Source organism: Papaver somniferum, chromosome 7 (genome assembly GCF_003573695.1).
Source record: "Papaver somniferum cultivar HN1 chromosome 7, ASM357369v1, whole genome shotgun sequence".
NCBI lineage: Eukaryota > Viridiplantae > Streptophyta > Magnoliopsida > Ranunculales > Papaveraceae > Papaver > Papaver somniferum.
Window position 1 is genome coordinate 125,519,574 of NC_039364.1, and position 20,182 is coordinate 125,539,755.

General features: G+C 42.8%; 1 long non-coding RNA gene across 1 annotated transcript; it reads left to right on the forward strand.

The window, feature by feature from the left end:
* The first annotated feature begins 12,480 nt into the window (after positions 1-12,480).
* Positions 12,481-15,031, forward strand: LOC113298357. The gene is made up of 2 exons (XR_003334169.1): positions 12,481-13,417; positions 13,709-15,031. It is a non-coding gene; the product is annotated as an uncharacterized LOC113298357 (long non-coding RNA).
* The last annotated feature ends 5,151 nt before the right edge of the window (positions 15,032-20,182 follow it).

Sequence of the window (20,182 nt, forward strand, 5' to 3'; positions counted from 1 at the left end):
GTATATCAAAGAGTTAATATCTCAATTTATCGATTTGATCTATACTCAAGCAAATGGAAATCTACGAGTCTTTTGCAAATACTAGAGAGATAAACTTGGATGGTACCAAAGACCAATATCCAAGTGTCAATCAATTTAAATCAACAACCAAGGTTGGATATTCTAATTGATTGATCTTAACGCACAACCTGTGATATTTCAATTATATAACAAAATATAATGCGGAATAAAAATAACACAGGCACCAAAAATTTTGTTAACGAGGACACCGCAAATGCAGAAAAACCCCGGGACCTAGTCCAGATTGAACACCACACTGTATTAAGCCTCTACAGACACTAGCCTACTACAAAATAACTTCGGTCTGGACTGTATTTGAACCCTAATCAATATTACAATGATTCAAGGTACAGTTGCGCTTCTTACGTCTCTGATCCCAGCAGGATACTGCGCACTTGATTCCCTTAGCCGATCTCACCCACAACCAAGAGTTGCTACAACCCAAAGTCGAAGACTTTAATAAACAAATCTGTATCACACAGAAACGTCTATGATGATAGATAAATCTGTCTCCCACAGATAAACCTAAGAGTTTTGTTTTGTCGTTTGATAAAATCAAGGTGAACAGAAACCAATTGATAACCCGGACTTATATTCCCGAAGAACAGCCTAGAATTATCAATCACCTCACAATAATCTAAATCGTATGGTAGCGAAACTAGATATTGTGGAATCACAAACGATGAGACGAAGATATTTGTGATTTCTTTTTATCTTGCCCTATCGAAGATATAATCTCGAGTCAATTATTCAATTGAACTCGTATGATAGAAAATGGCAAGATCATATCGCTCAACTACAAGAGAAGTAGTTTCGTCTGGCTTCACAATCCCAATGAAGTCTTTCAGTCGTTAACCTACAGGGTTTCGAGAAGAAACCTAAGGTTAAAGGAGAATCGTGTAAGGACCCTCAAGCTCGTTGTTTATGGGTGAAAACTATTTCTGCTGGTTTTGGTAATTTGGGGTGTGTGGATGAGAAATGAATCTAAACCCTAAACAAATGCACTGCACGGGAGTGCTTTTGATTCGAGAGATCAATCTGTACAATTCTGTCCTAAACCAAGAAATGGTCGTTCCAGACTTGCTTCGGTCACAAAGTGAAGGAGATGGGGTTGATCTTAGGGAGGGAAGCGAAGAAGGTGTTGAGATCGTGAAGGTGTTGGTTGTTTATGACTTGTATCAAAATACCGAACTGGCTTGCAATAATGTAAGCAAAGCTCTATGTGTTTGAATATGTTGTATCAACACTTGGTTTCTGTCTTGTCCGTTTTGAAAATAGGGAGGAGAACCTATTTATACAAGTCATAAAGCACAACCCTCGTCTCTCGTGGGAAGTGGAGGAAGTGGAGTGATGGAGTAGTGGAGTCATGTTAGTGTCACACGATCAGTCTTTGCCCACTTCTCCCATCATCACTAACCGTCCATGTCTTCCTGACACGTTCTTGTGATTGCGCGTTGCACGCTGCACGCTGTAAACCGCCAGACCAATACCCAAGTATGTATCCCCCAGTTTGTGACATGCTTGATGTCTCGATTGTGTGGATCGTGGGACCCACAGAAAGTAGCATACGGTGCTAGGTTAAATAACTAAGTTATTTGGGAAATCGATATTTATGAAATATCGTGTGTATTCTATGCATGTAATGCATCGAATATATTCAATATGCATGAAGCATCGCTGTTTTAAAGATTATCGGAGTAAGCCGCGGATTAAGCGTCTTAAAACAGTTGCATGCATAACTACCTTCAAGTGATCGTTTGGAGGCTGCGTAGGCAAGCCCTCCCTTGACCAATCACATGATGTGGTAGAGTGACGGATGGTGATCACCACGACACTTTATTGGACATTTAACTCCTAGCCTGGGCTAGCTAACCAAGATGGTAGAGTTAGACGGACGAGATGATATATGACGCTCATCTGCGACCGTTGATGAAATTTTAGGGTTTTGAAGAGGTGCGCAAGCATCACTCTTCATCTTGGTCGAATCCAAGCATGGGAGACATTTTTGACAAGACCGACCGGGCATGCGTGTAGACGGCTTGCCGGTGTACACGTCTGTACCTCACTTCCCATGAAGATGTGATCTAAGCCACTCAATTTGTCCGATAAAGTTGAGTGGTCGAGATCGGTTTGCAACAAAAATCCCATATGCCGCGAAGGAATGGGAATCCGTGTGTCATGCTCACTTTGGGCGCACGAACCGAGACGTCCATCCATAGCCGGTCTTGGCCTATCGGTCATGCATGTAGATGGGCCCACGATGATCATGTTGACATGCTCGGGCCCTTTTAAATCTACATCTACACCCTCTGTCCAAGCTTGCGAAGATGGATTCTCGTGATCAATTTGCGACACATGTAGCATGCCGCAAACCCTAATTAGGGTTTTACACAGTTCACGCCCGTGCAACTTCAACCAATCGGTTTTGCATGCAATGCTCCTCCTTTGGGGAGGCCGATCGTGTGGGGATCACATTGGGCCGGTGGTGAACATGGTGATACCTGTTCTACGGCTATAGGCCTGATCTAAGCCATCCAAACATGCCGGTGAAGTTGGATAGCCGTGATCGATTTAAGACCTTAGTGGAATTTTCCGCGACCTTTGAGCATCACGCCGGCCATACTTTGGGAAAACGCACGTTTCTCTATGGCTAGGTCAGGAGATGGTCGACCAGGTAGGTAGAGAGGGGGCCCGCTGGTGTGAAGGACAAGCTTGTCTGACCGGTCATGGGATAATCCACGCCGTCCAATCATGCCGGCGAAGTTGGACGACCGTGGCTGGTTTTGAGACTGTCGTTGGCGGTCTTGCTCGTATGAGCTTCTTTCAAGCTGCTCCATACCAATTCGACCACTCTTTTCCAGGCTGATATTTGGTGGCTTTTGGGAGTATGGCATGTGTTCGACCGACGAGGGCATAAACGGGCCCGCTGGTGGTCATTGTGGTGATAGCCTGCTCCTGCTGAGGATCGTCTAGGCTGGTTAAATCATGCGGCTAATTTGCGTGGTCGTGATTGTTTCTGAGACTGATATGGACAGTCCATATTCGAATATGCTCAATCGGGCTAGTATAACACATCGAGAGATGTATTCTCAATCGGGCTAGTATAACACACCGAGAGATGTAGCCTGTACGGGTATTTCGTGCATGCCTCATTATTGACACTTGGAAATTCGTGTTACTCTGCTGAGAGCAACACTCAGTCGTCATGTCGTACCAATAATGAGAGTTCTGCGGGAACAACACAGGAATACAAGGCTAATCGCGCATTAATTAATAATGATATAAATTCACAGGGTATATGGGATTGTTGCTACATGCTCCAACCTGGATGAATTTTGTGTATTTAATTCACAGAATACTGAGATTGTTGCCACATGCTCCATTCTAGGTGAATTAGTAAAGTGAAGAAATATTCATCACTTATCAATGGCTTTATCCTTTGCAGGATGTTAGCGCATAAATTTGGTTTTACAATTTTAGCCCTGAACTAAAATCCACCATCAACATTAAGTCCCCTGCCTAGCACACAATGGTTACATCATTGTGGGGTAGGCAAGAGATGGTGACAGTATGCACGTAAGAAGACAAGATAAAGTAAGTTTACCTGGAGGGACTCTGGCCGGCCGTGTTTGCAATCATCCGTGTGAGTATCCCAGGTATGATCACGACCTTGGTGGGACCGGTTTCCTCCTTCGGGTATTTGAGCCAAGAAGGGAATAGAACTTGTATGCTCCTCTTCCCATAGAAAACCGTGCATGTAATCCTGGAAGAATATGGACCCCACCATGTATATGCTTCGACCAAACGTCACCCTGTTGCACCTGTTTTATAGGCATGTGGGACCGCCTACTTCGCTCAACCGTGGGACTCAGCATGCACCTTCTTGATCGAACGTGGGCTTGCTGTGCCTGCTTCGGTTAAACGTGGGTCCACTGCGTGCCTGCTTTGGTCGAACGTGGGACCCGATGTGAGCATGCTTGCTTCGAACATGGGCAGTTGTGCATGCTTCGATCAAACACGGGTTTACCGTGTACATGTTTCAAACGTCGGCCATGTATTGTGCCTGCTTTGACCGTACGGTTGATGTGCTTGCTCGAGTGTCATCCTTGCTACTTCGACCAAACACCGACCCTGCTATCTTGACCAAACACCAGCCTTGCTGCCTTGACCAAACACCAGCCTTGCTGCCTGTTTCACTCGAACATGGGACCCACCGCGTGCTTGCTTTGCTCAAAAATGAACCTTGTATGCTCAAATGTGAATGTGGGTCCTGCGAAGAGCGTTGAAGTAGCTTCTGGAGCGAGCAGGTACTGGAGAGCGTTGAAGCAGCTTCTGGAGCGAGCAGGTCCCGGAGAGCGTTGAAGCAGCTTCTGGAGCGAGCAGGTCCTGGAGAGCGTTGAAGCAGCTTTTGGAGCGAGCAGGTCCCGGAGAGCGTTGAAGCATCTTCTGGAGCGAGGGAGCGTTGAAGCAGCTTCTGGTGCGAGCAGGTCCTGGAGAGCGTTGAAGCAGCTTCTGGAGCGAGCAGGTCCCGGAGAGCGTTGAAGCAGATTCCGGAGCGAGCAGGTCCCGGAGAGCGTTGAAGCAGCTTCTGGAGCGAGGGAGCGTCGAAGCGGCTTCTGCTAAAGAAAGGCTTGAAGCGGCCTCTTCTTCAGTTTGGTTTCCCCTTGCGAATTACATGCTTCTTGATTGACCATCTCTCTTGTGTTGAAGAAGTTCTTGACTGACGGCGAAGGATTTTCATGCTGAGCCTCAGTCCCCAAGCGTGGTCTACGTGGCTCCATCTTGTATGCCCGATGGGTCTTTTGTACGTAGTGGTCGTTGATTTGGTGAAGCTCTTTACATGGAGGATCTGTATGTACCTCTTAAGTCCCATGTGAAATCTCCTTTGGTAACGCAACTACTTCTTCCACGGGAGACAAATTCTGAAAGCGTCTCTCACTGGTGTAGTTACCGTCGATCCAGATATGGAATATCTTGGAAATTGTTTCATCATTGTGGCAGTCATGCATGTGGTATTAGAGTTGAAGTTGGCGATTTTGGACGCGCAGGATGTTGTATCTCGGTGGCTTTCTTCTTACTGCTTCAGCGAAACTGCTTACGGAAGGCTGAAGGTTGTATTGCATGTTGGTGAGATGTATGTTGAGTAACGAACATCATGAGGCTATTATTTATTGGCAAACCTGGTTCTTTCTAGCAGGGAAGATGCTGTTGTAGATGAGCGTTCAACAACTTCACGAAGTCATAGGATGACCAAAAGCGCAAATTCTCCAACATAGCACGATAGACCTGCACCATCGTATGATAGAGTGATTCTCCCGGATCTTTCCCGACATGACGCGCGGACATCGTTATCTTCTTGAGGCTGCTCCCTTGAGGTATCTGATCCAGTGGAAGATTGCCGTTATAAAGCGTTGATACGTTGCACCGGCATTCTTTAAACCAAATGGCATTACAGTATAATAAAAATTTCCGAGAGGAGTTCGAAAAGCTGTCTTACTTGCGTCATGCTCGTACATCCTTATCTGATTGTACCCGCTATATCCATCCATAAAGAAGAACATGTCGTGTCTGTTGATAGAGTCTACTAACATGCAGTGTTAGGTAGAGGATAATCGTATTCGGGGCAGCATTTGTTCAAGTCTCTGAAATCCACGCAGCACCTGATCTGTCCGTTTTTCTTTTCACCGGGACCATATTAGCCAACTGGGTCGGATGATGGATGAGCTTAATGAAGCCAGCAGCAAGCAACTTCTGAATCTTAGTCTTGATTTGCTCTTCTGATTCGTGCCTGAATTGCCTCGGAGATTGCTTGATCATCTTGGATCCAGGTATGACATGTAGATGGTGGGTGACCAATTTTTCATCTGGACCGGGCATTTCTTCATACGTCCAAGTGAATATGTCCTGGTATTCTTTGAGAAGTTGTACAAGCTTCGTGCATTCATTCGTACACAAGGTTGAGCTGGTGGAGATAGGCCTAGGAGATTCCTCATTCCCAATGTTAACGATTTCGAGCTCATCAGTTGTGGAGTTGGTGCCGTCTTGCAGATATGGTGGAGCATCTAGCACCTCTTCCTGTGGATCGTCATTGTTGCACCATTCTGTTGGGTGGGGAGACTGGGTAACATTCTCTCCTGCTCATTGATAACAGCAGCGTCAGTATACGGTTTTCCTTTTCTGGTCAAGGCTTTCTACAAAAGTTCGTTCCCTCTTAGCGTGAGCGTGGGTTGCGGCTTCACCGGATGAAGTAGAACGCCTTGTCAGCAAAGCTGCATCGTGGGGCTTAGCCCTCAATAATGCGATTCGGTCCTCCTCCTGAATTGACGCCCACGTGGGGAGTGAGATGCAATGAACTTTGTATGATCCTTCCTGCAGATCTTCTCTTGGTTCAAACAATTCCACTCCACACATCGGTGCATAGGGAGACATCGATGCAGGGATACGAACGACTTCTTTATTCAACATAGTCTTCAGGCACTGGTGATATGCCGAAGGGAAAGTCCTACTGTCATGAATCCACGGTCTCCCCAATATCATGTGGTAGTATGGCTCTCTTTCTATGACTTCGAATTTCCCTCGAAGTCTGTCATTGTAGTAGGCTTCCGTACGATCTTTCCCGCGCGAACCTTGGCTGTTCTGAGAGTCTTGAGAGTAATCACATTCGAATACGCTCCTGTGTCGATAAGGGCCCTCTTGAACTCTGAATCCTTGATGCGTGCGGTAACATGTAGGCACAGTTGTGACCTTCCTCTGGCTGATTGCAGCAAACGTGTCCGCCCGCTGATTCTTCGAGAGGTGTAAAAGTTCGCATAAACTTTCCACTGAAGCCGCTTCCTGATCCACCGGCCTCTGGTTCATAGTGAAGCTATTGACTTGAGGAGGATCGTTGTGAGGATCAGTCCCCAGTGTAGGAGACTCCATGACAGGACGCTCATATATGATGTCGCTTCTTTGATCAGGTCCATGTAAGTCCGCGTCGCTGAAGTACCTTCTTCGGGTGCGTTGAATGCGTTCCTTGTTGAAGGGGTGGAAGATGGTCCTCCTCTTTCTCCTCCAGCTCCTCGCTCTGATGAAGGGGTGAAAGTTGTTGCTCTGGTGACCGCCGGAGGCGTTACACTTTGAGGAGATGCCGGGATTTGCGGCTGCTATGGCTCTGGTGATGGGAGGTGTTACACTTACTGGAACATCTCCTGCTCCGCTGGTGCTGGTAGTAGAGGAAGCAATTCCACGAGATACATTGATGGTATTGACTGGCTGCACGGTGACACTTGAGATATCAACACCGAGAGTGTTGTCAACGCTAGTCCTGTCAGGATTGGTCGCTGATAGCAAGTGGGTGAGCCCGATACAAGTAGTACCAAAGAAATCAAGTGTGACGGTGGTGGAGAATGATAAGAACGAACTTGTCCAAACTCGTGTGCAAACCGGTTGGAGGGTTTGTATTGATTACAGGAAATTGAATGCCACCACTAGGAAGGATCATTTTCCATTTCCTTTTATTGATCAAATGCTTGAACGTTTAGCTGGACATTCTTATTATTGCTTCCTTGATGGTTATTCAGGTTACAATCAGATTATGATAGCGCCGGAGGATCAAGAGAAAACCACTTTCACTTATCCTTTCGGTACTTTTGCTTATAGAAGGATGCCTTTTGGTTTGTGCAATGCTCCAGCTACATTTCAAAGGTGTATGGTAAGTATCTTCTCAGAATATGTTGAAAACATAATCGAAGTATTTATGAATGACTTTAGTGTCTTTGGTGATTCATTTGACCTTTGCTTGCACAACTTGTCATTAATCCTTGAACGATGTGTTAAAACAAATCTTGTGCTAAATTGGGAGAAGTGTCATTTCATGGTAACTCATGGCATAGTTTTAGGCCATATAATATCTTCTAAAGGCTTAGAAGTCGATAAATTTAAAATAGACCTTATTCGTGCTTTAACCCCTCCCATTACGGTGAGGGAGATACGCTCTTTTCTTGGCCATGCAGGTTTTTATCGTAGATTTATCAAGGATTTTTCCAAGATAGCATCACCACTTTGCAACTTATTGCAAAAAGATGTGGTTTTTAACTTTGATGAAAAGTGTATGGCGGCATTCAATCGTTTGAAAGAACTTTTGATTTCAGCTCTTATCATTAAACCACCGGATTGGAGCAAGCCTTTTGAGCTCATTGTGATGCAAGTGATTATGCGGTTGGTGCGGTGCTTGGGCAACGTGTGGGGAGGATACCTCATGCTATTTATTATGCTTCTAGAACGTTAAATGAGTCCCAACAAAACTACACAACCACTGAAAAAGAGTTTTTAGACATTGTTTTTGATTTGGAAAAGTTTCGCTCTTATCTAATTGGTACGAAAGTGGTTGTCTTTTCTGATCATGCAGCGCTTAGGTACTTTCTTATGAAAAAAGAGGCGAAACCGAGGCTCATACGATGGATTCTACTTTTGCAAGAGTTCGATATTGAAATCAAAGACAAGAAAGGAATTGAGAACACCGTTGCGGATCATTTGATCCGTCTTGATGTGGACAAGGAAGATATCCCATTGCGTGAAAGTTTCCCGGATGAGCAACTATTCTCAATTGCCTTTGGAGAACCATGATATGCCGATATTGTCAATTACTTGGTGTCTAAACAAATCCCAAAGAACTTATCTCGTGTTGAGAGGGACAAACTTAAGAGGTTAGGGAACCAATACATATGGGATGATCCATACTTATGGAAACAAGGTAGTGACCAAGTATTACGAAGGTGCGTTCCCGAATCTGAGTTTAATTCTATCTTGTCTTTTTGTCACTCTTATGCTTGTGGAGGACATTTTGGGAGTAAGAGAACCGCTCACAAGGTACTTGAAAGCGGTTTCTATTGGCAAACCTTGTTTAAAGATGCATATATATTTTGTACAACTTGTGATATGTGCCAAAGAACAGGCAATCTAGGTGCTCAAAATCAAATGCCACAAACTTTTATTCAATTTATTGAAGTTTTCGATGTATGGGGTATTGATTTTATGGGTCCTTTTGTCAACTCCCATGGAATTTTTTATATCTTACTTGCTGTTGATTATGTCTCCAAATGGGTGGAAGCTAAGGCCACCCCGAATAATTATTCTAAAGTGGTTTCAGATTTTGTGCAAGCTAATATCTTTGCAAGGTTTGGAATTCCAAGAACCATAATTAGCGATGGGGGTTCTCACTTCAAAACAGGATCTTACAAACCTTGTTGAAGAAGTACAATGTGTCGCACAAGATTGCAACACCTTATCATCCCCAAACAAATGGACAAGCCGAGGTTTCCAACCGGGAGGTGAAATCCATTCTAGAGAAGACGGTGAACCCAACAAGGAAAGATTGGAGCATGCGACTTAATGATGCTTTGTGGGCTTATAGAACCGCATACAAGACACCTATCGGGATGTCTCCCTTTAGGCTTGTGTATGGTAAACCTTTTCATACACCCGTTGAAATTGAGCATAAGGCATTTTGGGCTATTAAACAATGCAATATGGAGATGGATGGGTCTGGAAAGCAAATGAAGTTACAACTCCAAGAGCTAGAGGAGCTCCGCAATGATGCATTTGAAAGCTCGCGCATTTATAAGGAAAAGACGAAAGCATTTCATGATAACATGATTTCTAGGAAACAATTTTGCATTGGGCAGAAAGTGCTTTTATTTAATTCTCGCTTGCATTTATTTACGGGTAAATTAAGGTCACGTTGAATTGGACCTTTTATTGTTACTAATGTGTTTTCTCATGGTGCAGTGGAAATTCGTAGCATAGCCAGGCAACGAACTTAAAGTTAATGGCACCGGTTGAAACCATATTATGAGAATTTCACTTCCGAAGTGGTGAAGGGGCTAACTTTGTGGATGCACTCCCTCTGGAAGAAGCATAGAAAGCAAGGAGATAGTCGGGCTGACGACTTTAAACCAAGCGCTAAACGGGAGGCAACCCATAGGATGAGTATTTCTTGTCTTGTATTTATTTCTTGTTTTTTTTTTAGTTTTTCTTGTCTTGTTTTGCATTTATTTGTGCTGATTTCTTGTCATTGTCATGTTAGAATTTCCCACCTTCACTTACTTTGGATGACTCAATTTACATTGAGGACAATGTAAAGTTTAAGTGTGGGGGAGTGGTTAAGCATTTACATTGTAAATTTTTCATGAAATTTTCAACTTTTGTGTAAAATAGTGAATAAGAAAACTCCAACTTGTGGTTAGTTTAGAGTCACATAGTATACATGTCGCTAAGATTACATCGAGATTCTCATAAGAGTGACTGAACTTAGAGATGACAGAGAACATGATCGGGTTTCTTACCTGTATGAGAGTTAAAGTTGGATTTAACCATCCCAGTGGCAAATGAGGTGCAGAATGAATTCGGTATTAGATTTGTGATCCCCTGTAGTGGAGATTACCCATGTTACATCATGAGAGGCACCAACCTTCAATTCTTTGTACCTGTCTAAATATGTGCTTTTAGAGTGTGTGTCACCGTACGTAAACTCCGGGTAGAATGGTGAGCTACCCAACCTCCCACCAATAGAAGCACTATTTTGATCTCTTGAGTGCTATTTTACCAATCATGAATGGTGACATCGAATTGCTAACTTACATACCATTTGTAATCTTGTTCGCAGTTAGCACCATCCACTCTATCTCTCTCTACACCAACATGTCCATAGAAACACCATCATCATCAACAAGAGGAGCATCACAAATTCGAAGGAAAGTTGAAGACGTTCAAGGTTTACAAGCAACAAGAAAAGGAGCAGAATTTTTACAAGTTGAAGACTATTGTACAAGAATGAAGATTATTAAGATGAGAATTCAAGAAGTTTGTGATATCGAGACATACAAGTTGTGAAGAATCGAGCGGTAAATTACTTACACCATGGCCTTTGTACTTGTACTTGCATTTTTATTTTTATCTTTATTTTGCATTTGTATTATTTTTTCTTGTCTAAGAAAAAAAAAAAAACTTGGGACATGGTCATCATTATGCTAGGTCCCTTTCCAAAAAGAGAAAAAAAAAAAGACAAGAGAAAATTTTTATTAGGTTCATCATTAGTTTTCGTATTGTTTATTTTTAATTTGTATTTACTTTATCTTGCATTTAAAAAAAAAAAAAAAGGAAAAAAAAATTCATTGCATCTTATATTGGTTTGTTTAGTTCGTTTTTGGTTTTGTATTTCATTCAATAAAGCCAATGGAAGAAGAAGTATCCATAATGAGGTTTCAAGCAACAAGGAATTAGAGGAAAGAGTTATATTGTCAAGATTCTACGAAGTTCAAGATTTCATCATCAAGAGTTGAAGACCGAAGACGAAGATGAAGACAAGGATTGAAGACCGAAGTCGTTTCTATGGATGCTGTGAGAGTGGTGCTAACTGCACGCCGAACGGATAACGAGGTAAGTAAGCATATTCCCACCTTCGTTAAGTGGTTGATTTCCTTTCTTAGAGATCGTCATAAAAAGGGTTTTCAAAATGAATAAAAGATGTGGTTTTTCAAAACAATTCGGAGGGTTTTTTCCTTCCTACCATTCAACGTGTCGCAGGATTCTCTCTTCATTCCTACCTCGACACATGTGTGACCCATAAAAAGTTGTTTATTATTGAGAGCTACTTCATAAAACCCTTTCTTGTGAGGTAGAGTCGAGACTTTTGATGACTCCGAACCCGAATTTCTTTCGAGATTGTGTTCATTTATGTGTCTAACTTCTTATGACTAGTGTGCAGAATCTTTATGTCTTCTTAGCGCGTTGGATGCTATCATTACGGAGACTTAGTAAGTTGAAAAAGTAGGTTTAGTGGGTATATCTCTAGTGAATCCTCACGAGATGGAGTTGTATGTATCCTATAGAATAAATTTTGTTTGATTTGCTCGAGGACTAGCAAAGTCTAAGTGTGGGGGAATTTGATAGGTGTTGTAAAACACCTAATTTTATATCTAGTATTTATGCTTTCTTTGGTATTATCCTTGTGAATTGCATCTCTTATGTTTGGTTTTGAGTTTTATAGGTGTTTTGGAGTCATTGGAGCAAAAGGAATTGTAACTCATTTAAATCCTCGATTTCATCTCATCATCTTGGGGAGCGAAAGGACGAAGCCAGTGGCGAAAGAATGAGGTCGTTCCAACGTCGCATGAGAAAGTTACGAGCAAAATCATTGATTAATCTTGTCAGTTCCTTCACGCTTGCATGTAGTATGCTACGGTAGGATGCAGCTGAGACTGAAGAAGCAGTTAGGTGTAAACCGGGTCATGGGCCTATTCCTTAGAACTGACAGTACATGTAAAGGGGTGCCATTTCAGTTGACCCTTATCTACTGTACAGGGGTGGCTATATCCACATTCATTCCTACATGAGACCTAAAATTCAGAGTCGATCTTATTTTATCATTTGGTTCACCTGAGATGAAATTGGGAGAGAGGAAAGGGAGGCGCAGGTCTGAGCTGATTTCCCTCTGAAATCGAGAGAGATCATGGAAGAAAAGAAGATAACTATGTTGTTTACAATCAGAGAGAATTTGGGGTTTCATTGAAGATTTGAGCTTGTAAAAGATGGAAATAGGGTTTTAACTTTTCTGTTGCTGGGAATTGTCTGAGTAATGATTGTTGAAGAAGCAGTCGATGTGATGGGGGTTCTTGAGATACAAATCGAAGAAGAGGTGAATTGTTGTGAGAAGAGATTTACAGTGAAGAGAAGATGATGATGCTCATGGCGAGAAATTGAGAAGAAAATGAAATCAAAGAGATTTGGGTTTGGGTTAATTTGAGAAATCAGAGAAGAGCTCAGATCTGTGGTTAGTAAATCTGGTGGAGTAATTTGAGAAGAAATAAAAAGGGTTTTTAGCTGAGCAGTTAATGGAGAGGTTTGATTTGAGAAATTAATGGATGGGTTTGTTTCTGGAACTGATTGAAGTTAGAAATGGATATATAATGGGTCTGAAATTACTATTAGGGTTCTTGAAGGAGGATGAACTGTGTTGGCAGAGGAGATGGTATTGTTTCAGATGTGTTGGTCAGCTGCAGAGAATGAGAGCTAACTGATGCTTGTGGTTGCAGCTGTTAAATTCAAGGGTTGTGAAAGCTGAGTAGTAAGGTGTTTTTAGTGACAGTGAGCTGGAATTTGAGTCTGCAATGGAAATATGATGGTGCAGTTACAGCTGGTGAATGCAATTGTAGTGGTGCTTGAGAAGAGAAGGAGAAGGAGTCTAAGTTTGAATGAATGTGACTGTGCTGGTTAGATGGGATATTTGAGATTGTAGGGGTTGAAAAGAAGCTGTTTGTGACTTGGTTTGGTGCAATGTATGTGCTGGTCATACTTAGAAGAAGAGATGGATATGCAGGTGGCATCTGTTACATTCAAGGGCTGTGAAAGCTGAGTAGTAAGGTGTTTTTAGTGACAGTGAGCTGGAATTTGAGTCTGCAATGGAAATATGATGGTGCAGTTACAGCTGGTGAATGCAATTGTAGTGGTGCTTGAGAAGAGAAGGAGAAGGAGTCTAAGTTTGAATGAATGTGACTGTGCTGGTTAGATGGGATATTTGAGATTGTAGGGGTTGAAAAGAAGCTGTTTGTGACTTGGTTTGGTGCAATGTATGTGCTGGTCATACTTAGAAGAAGAGATGGATATGCAGGTGGCATCTGGTGTTGGCTGCCATAGGAAATTGATGGCAATGGTGGAGACTCAGGTGCAGGTGCAAGGCAAGTGATGTTGCTGTTGCTGTCAGTAAGAGAAACAGTTGTTAATGAGCTGCAGAATGGAAGATACAGCTGAAAATGGAAGCTACAACCAATTGATTGAAGGTTTGAGCTGTGAGAATGCCTGAATTGCACTAGATGAATGATTAGGAATATGTATATGAATGAAATGTGCAGGGATTGAACTGAGATGGAGAATTGAAGACAAGGTGATGCTATGTCATGGAAGAAGAGAATTTGGTCATGGTCTGGGAGTGTGAAGATCTGGTTGCTGTCGAGGATAAACTCAGGTGGAATAAAATTACAAGGCTGAGATGGCTTTTGTTTGTCTGCAATGGGGTGGTTTTGCTGGTGGTGGTCTGAGATGTGGTTATGAGATGTTGTTGTTGCCATTGTGAGCAGGAATCCACAAAGAGAGTTGAGAAGGAGCTGAGTCTTTGGTGGTTTGATAAGGTTGCAGCTGAAATGGAATTGTTATGCAGCTGGGTATAAATCTTGTTGTAATTTGTGTTGCCGCAACTACGTATTGTTGCAGTTAAAGAGGAGCTGAAACTGGTGGTGATTGTGCTGAATTAACAAACATGAGTCTTGCTGAGAAGATTGAGATGAGTTAGCTCTGGCTTGTACTGCAATAAACGAGATGGCTGTGCAAGAAGGTTTGAGCAAAGTGCAGAGTGATGCACCACAATGGCGCATCAGTGATTGAGGCCTGTGCAATGGCCTTGGCCAGAACCAACTCTGTTAAGTCAGGTGGATTACTCAGACCTGACTCATCTGACTGGTTCCAACTGAGTTGACCCGATTGACTGACTCAGTGATCTTGACTGAGTTGACCCAGTTGACTGGTGACCGGTTTGACTTTGCCGGTCACCTGAGCTCTTTTCCGGTGACTTCTCCGACCATTTTACCAGTTCCCGACGACCTCTTTTGGGACATATTTCTACATGGGTATTTTCACATATGAACTTGGTGGACCACATAGGATATGGGCCTTTGGAGGATTGACCTAGTTTTGGAAAGATGAAAAGCTACAAAAGGAAAAAGTTTCTACTTCTTTTGGAGGACGTATTTTTTCTACTTGGAATTTTGGAGAGCGGCGACTAGGATTTGCTTTCGTTTATTTTTCATCTTCTTCATTTCATTTTTGATTATGATTATGATAAACTCAAAGGCTACGAGTAACTAAATACTATTATTGGTTATGGGATAAAGTGGATTTCACAAATGATATTTGATTCAATGAATTAGTTTTGTCTCAACTTTATTGTTTATGATTCATGGTTAATATTGTTGCATGATTTGAGTGCTAGTTTGATTGAGTCCGGAATCAATTAGATTGGTCTTCATATCTATTGCTAGATTAGGTTTATTATACGAAAAAGTGATAAATTCTTGATTCTAAGTAGCATAATTGTGGGTAGTGCTTGTAGTGATATATCCTACTAGTCACATATGAATTATAACCTTTGTTAAAACGAATTAGTGCTTTTACACGTTTGTTTGCATTGATTAGTCTTATTTCATAAAACTTATTGATCTTAGGGAGTTAAACTTAATTGTGCTTTTACACTTTAGGTTGCTTTCTAGGTAGATTTCACAATAGCATCTTTTAATGTTGTTTGTGATAAAATCGGGAAATAAACGGGATACTCTTGCGATCAAGATATCCTAGAACTTTTAATAAATGAGAGATTAAAATATCAATTCTAGTCATTGATAAAAATACATGTTTGTGAATGATATTATCCCGTGACCAATATCTTCCTCTTATTGATTATTCAAATTATTTTATTGCTTTCAATTACTTTTATTGCTTTGCTAAAAAAAAAAAATCCCCCCTTGGTTACTAAGAAACTGAAATTTGCATAACAACAAAAGCCTCTCTGTGGGAACGAACTCTTTCTTATCACATACTTCATTTATTTTAGTTAAGTAAGAAAGTGAAATTATTTTTGACGCATACGACAGCGATCAACTGTCCACCTTTTCCTGACACGTTCTTGTAATGGCGTGTTGCACGCTATAAACCGCCAGACCAATACCCCAGTAAGTATCCCCCAGTTTGTGACATGTTTGATGTCTCGAATGAGTGGATCGTGGGACCCACTGTAGGAAGTAGCATGTGATGCTAAAATAACTAAGGATTTGATATTTATGAAATATCGTGTATGCTCAATGCATGTAATGCATCGCAGACAATCAACATGTATGAAACATCGATGTTTTAAAGCCTGACCGAATAAGTTGTGGACCAAGCGTCTTAAAATAGCATCACTTCCAAGCATCTTCGAGTGAATGTTTGGAGGCTGCACGGGCGAGCTATCTCCTGGCCGATCACTCCCTGTGGAAGAGGGGCGGACGGTGATCATCGGGATGCCTCACTGGTCGTCTAGCTTTCGACCTAGGTTGTCCGATCAAGCTAGCGAAGTTGGACGGACGAGATGGTTTAAGACCCTCATCTGCGACCGTTGATGGATTTTAGGGTTTTAGGAGGCGCGCGAGCATCACTCCTATGCTTGAACGAATCCGAGCTTGGGTGCAAGTCTTGGTGGAGCCGACCAGGCGTGTAGACGGCCTGCCGGTGTATATGCCCATTCATCTTTGTCTCATGGAGGTGCGATGTAGGCCACTCAATTTGATCGGCAAAGGTGAGTGGTCGTGATCGGTTTGCGGCATAAATCCATTACCGCAAAGGATTTGGAAGCTACTCGGCACACAACTTTTGGGCGTGCGTTTCGAGGTCGTCGAATCCTAGTCTACCTAGGCCGACCAGCTCTATGCAAAGGTGGGCCCACAATGATCATGTTGACATGCTTGGGACCTTTTAAGTCTATATATACACCCTCCATCCAAGATTGCGAAGATGGATGGTCGTGATCGAACTGCGACAATTATGCAGCGCCGCAAACCCTAATTAGGGTTTTGAAAACAGCACGTACACACGATTTTGGACAAACAGTTTGGCAAGTTATGCTCCTCTTTTTGGAGGAACCGATCGTGTGGGGCCCACGTTGGGACGACAGTGAACGTGTGTGCACTTCTCTAATGGTCTTAGGCGCAATCTAAGCCATCCAAACATGCTGGCGAAGTTGGATAGTTGTGATTGTTTTAAGACACTAGTGGAACTTTCGTGACCCTCGCGAAGCATCACACCAGCCATGTTTCGGGCATACGATTGTGGATGCATGACCACGTCGTGAGCAAACCGATCAGGCAGGGATAGAGTGGGCCTGCTAATGTGTGTGCTAGCGCCTCCTCCATATTTCATGGTGCGACCTAAGCCGTCCAATCAGGCTAGTGAAGTTGGACGATCACGATCATTTTGAGACTGTCTTAAGCAGTCTTGCTCATTCGAGCTTCTTCCAAAGCAGCGCGGTCACCCTATTTTGGGGCTGGCATTTTGGCATGCTAGGAAGTAAAGTGTAACGTTAGACCGTCTAGGGCATAAATAGGCCCGCCAGTGGTCATCACGGTGATAGCATGCTCCTGCTAGGGCTCGTCTAGGCTGGCTAAATCATGCAGTCAACCTGCGTGGCCGTGATCGTTTCTGAGACTGATATGGACAGTCAAGATTTCCCTTAAGGGATTAAACATGCTCGATCAGGCTAATATAAGCATGCTGATACGAGATTTTCTTTGTCATAGAATGGTAGGGCCTGTACGGGTATTTCGTGCATGCCTCATTATTGACACTTGGAGATTCGTGTTACTCTGATGAGAGTAAGCACTCCGTCGTCATGCCGCACCAATAATGAGAGTTCTACTGAGAACAACACAGGAAATACAAGGAAACTCATGCATTAATTGATAATGCTGTAAATTCACAGAATATTTGGGACGGTTGCTACATGCACCATTCTGGGTGAATTTTGTATATTTATTGCATTGCTTCAAATAAATAAAGCAAGAGGTTTTCTGCACCCATCGCTTGTCAAATGGCTTCACCCTTTACGGGATGTCAGCACATTAATTTTGGTTTTACAATTTTAGCCCTGAACTAAAATCCACCATCAACATTAAGTCCCCTTCCTAGCACATAATGGTTGCATTATTGTGGGGTAGGCATGAGATGGTGACAATTCAAATACTAGAACGATTAAGCTAAAGTAAATACATATTTACCGCATAGATGAACATCATCCCATGCTTCAAACGTCAGGAGCTGGTCCGTTCCTTTTTAAATACCCAACGACCTTTCCGATCTTGATTAGGGTTCGGAAGAAAGCACGACTCGGTCGGTGTTGAATCCTTATCTATCGGGCATACCTCCTCGCAGTCGCTTTTAGCCTTCCTTTAGGGTTTCATCGATATATATGTATATGTTGGGATTTTGAATCACTTTTCCGTTTTGCGATAGGATTTTCTTGCAGAAACTCCATCATGTCAAGTAATAGTAGATCATCTTCTTGATACCATCCAGGGTCCTCTGCTAAACGTGCACGACCTGCATCTCAGTGTGAGCTTCATGGTGAATCCCCTGCTCGTGTTCTCCCGGTTAAGAAGGTCATACCGGTTCGTTCCTTTTTTCCTTTTATTTTTCGAACAGTTGCTTGTTCTTTATAATCAGGCAAATAATCCTCCCCTCTTTTTACAGAGATACTCTACTGGAACATGCGTGACAGTTATCGACGATGATGACTTAACTAGTCCTCTTCCTTCAAACTCAAACACGCCTACCCCTGCGGACCTTGAAGATGTTGATCTGGGTATCTCATCTTATGAATACCCCAACGCGGGTCTTTTATTAGATATCCACATGAAATTCCTATCTTCCAGCTACCGAGCCGTCGGTGGATTCTTAGTGCGGAAGGAGTTTGTGCCTCTATACACAAAGGTATGGAGAAAGTATGGCCATATGGCAACCAGGATTTTAGTCCGGCACTGTTCATCTGCTTTGGTCACCACGGTAAACTGCCTTCTTCCCATGATTGATGAGATGAAGAACATCTTTATTCGCAACGTTGCTGAATCAAATCTTGAAAAGTGGGAGAACATGGTATCTACCTGCGAATCCATGGAGTTCAACGTGGGCTAGTTGCGGCAGCGTCTCAACATCATCAAGGTTGATCGAGCTGGTATCCTTGTGAATGTAGTTCCTGCTGCAAAAGCTATCTTGGAGGAGTAGAAGGACCTGGCTGCGGAATCATAGAAGGTGGATCAGGCGGTTCAAAACTTGAAGGATAGGACGGAGAGGTATCAAACTAGGCTGAAGATGATTCTCTCAAGGAACTACAATCTGCTGGATAGCCTCTTCTAAGCGACGCTTCCTTATTGTCAATTTTTTTTTTTGAACATTCTTGAGAAATGAATTGCATTAGTTTTTGGTAGATGGATGAGGTCTTTTCATTAACGTTTTTTTTTTTTGAATAAGTTGATAATTCAAATGCGTAATGAAAAATGCCTGTATCGTCATGTCATGGGACAGTAGCGGGACAATGATCAAGCATGGTACACCTTGAGCCATTTTCCGTTAATGACTGCTTCTAACTTGCGTCCCTCCACCTTAATGATTTTGTAGTAGCCGGTACTGTAAGCCTTGGTGATCACGTAGGGACCTTCCCATTTCGGAGAGAATTTTGGTGCAGACATGTCTTGCTGAATGTGCTTTGCCTTCTTCAAGACTAAATCTCCTACTTTAAAAACACGTGGCTTCATAGTCTTGTCATACGCCCTGGAGATCCTATTTCTGTACACCTGAGTACGTTCCTCCGCCTTGCTTCTTCTGGAATCCAGAGTGTCCAACTCAGCGATTCTTGAGTTAGATGCTTCAGCCTCGCTCCAGTGGACTCCACTTGCTGCTGCAATCCTGGCTGATGGGATCTTGATTTCTGCCGGGAGGATCGCATGCGCACCGTAAACAAGTGAATATGGAGAAACCCCAATGGAGCTTCTAGGTGACGTCCGATATGCCCATAGCGCCATTGGTAACTATTCGTTCCACTCTCTGGGGTTGTCATGTACTGTTCGACTGAGAATCCGAATTAATGTTTTGTTGGTGCTCTCATCCTGTCCGTTTCCTTGAGGATAGTAGATGGTGGAGAAGACCTGTTTAATTCCATATTCTTCAAATAGCTCTCGTACCTGTTTGTTGGCGAAGGGGGGTGCCGTTATCAGTGATAATATGCTTAGGCACACCAAAACGACAAATGATGTATTCTTTAATGAAAGCCGCAATCGTTGCTCCCGTAGTCCCTCATAGAGGAATAGCTTCAACCCATTTGGTGAAGTACTCTGTCACGGATATGATATACTCATGCTGCTTCGATGACGGCGGATTGATCTTCCCAATAATGTCGAGTCCCCAGCTATAAAATGGCCATGGGATGCTTATCGAGTGTAAAGGAGTGGAAGGTGCGTGAACAAGGTTCCCACGAATTTGACATTTGTGGCAGCTTTGAAAAAATGCAGCT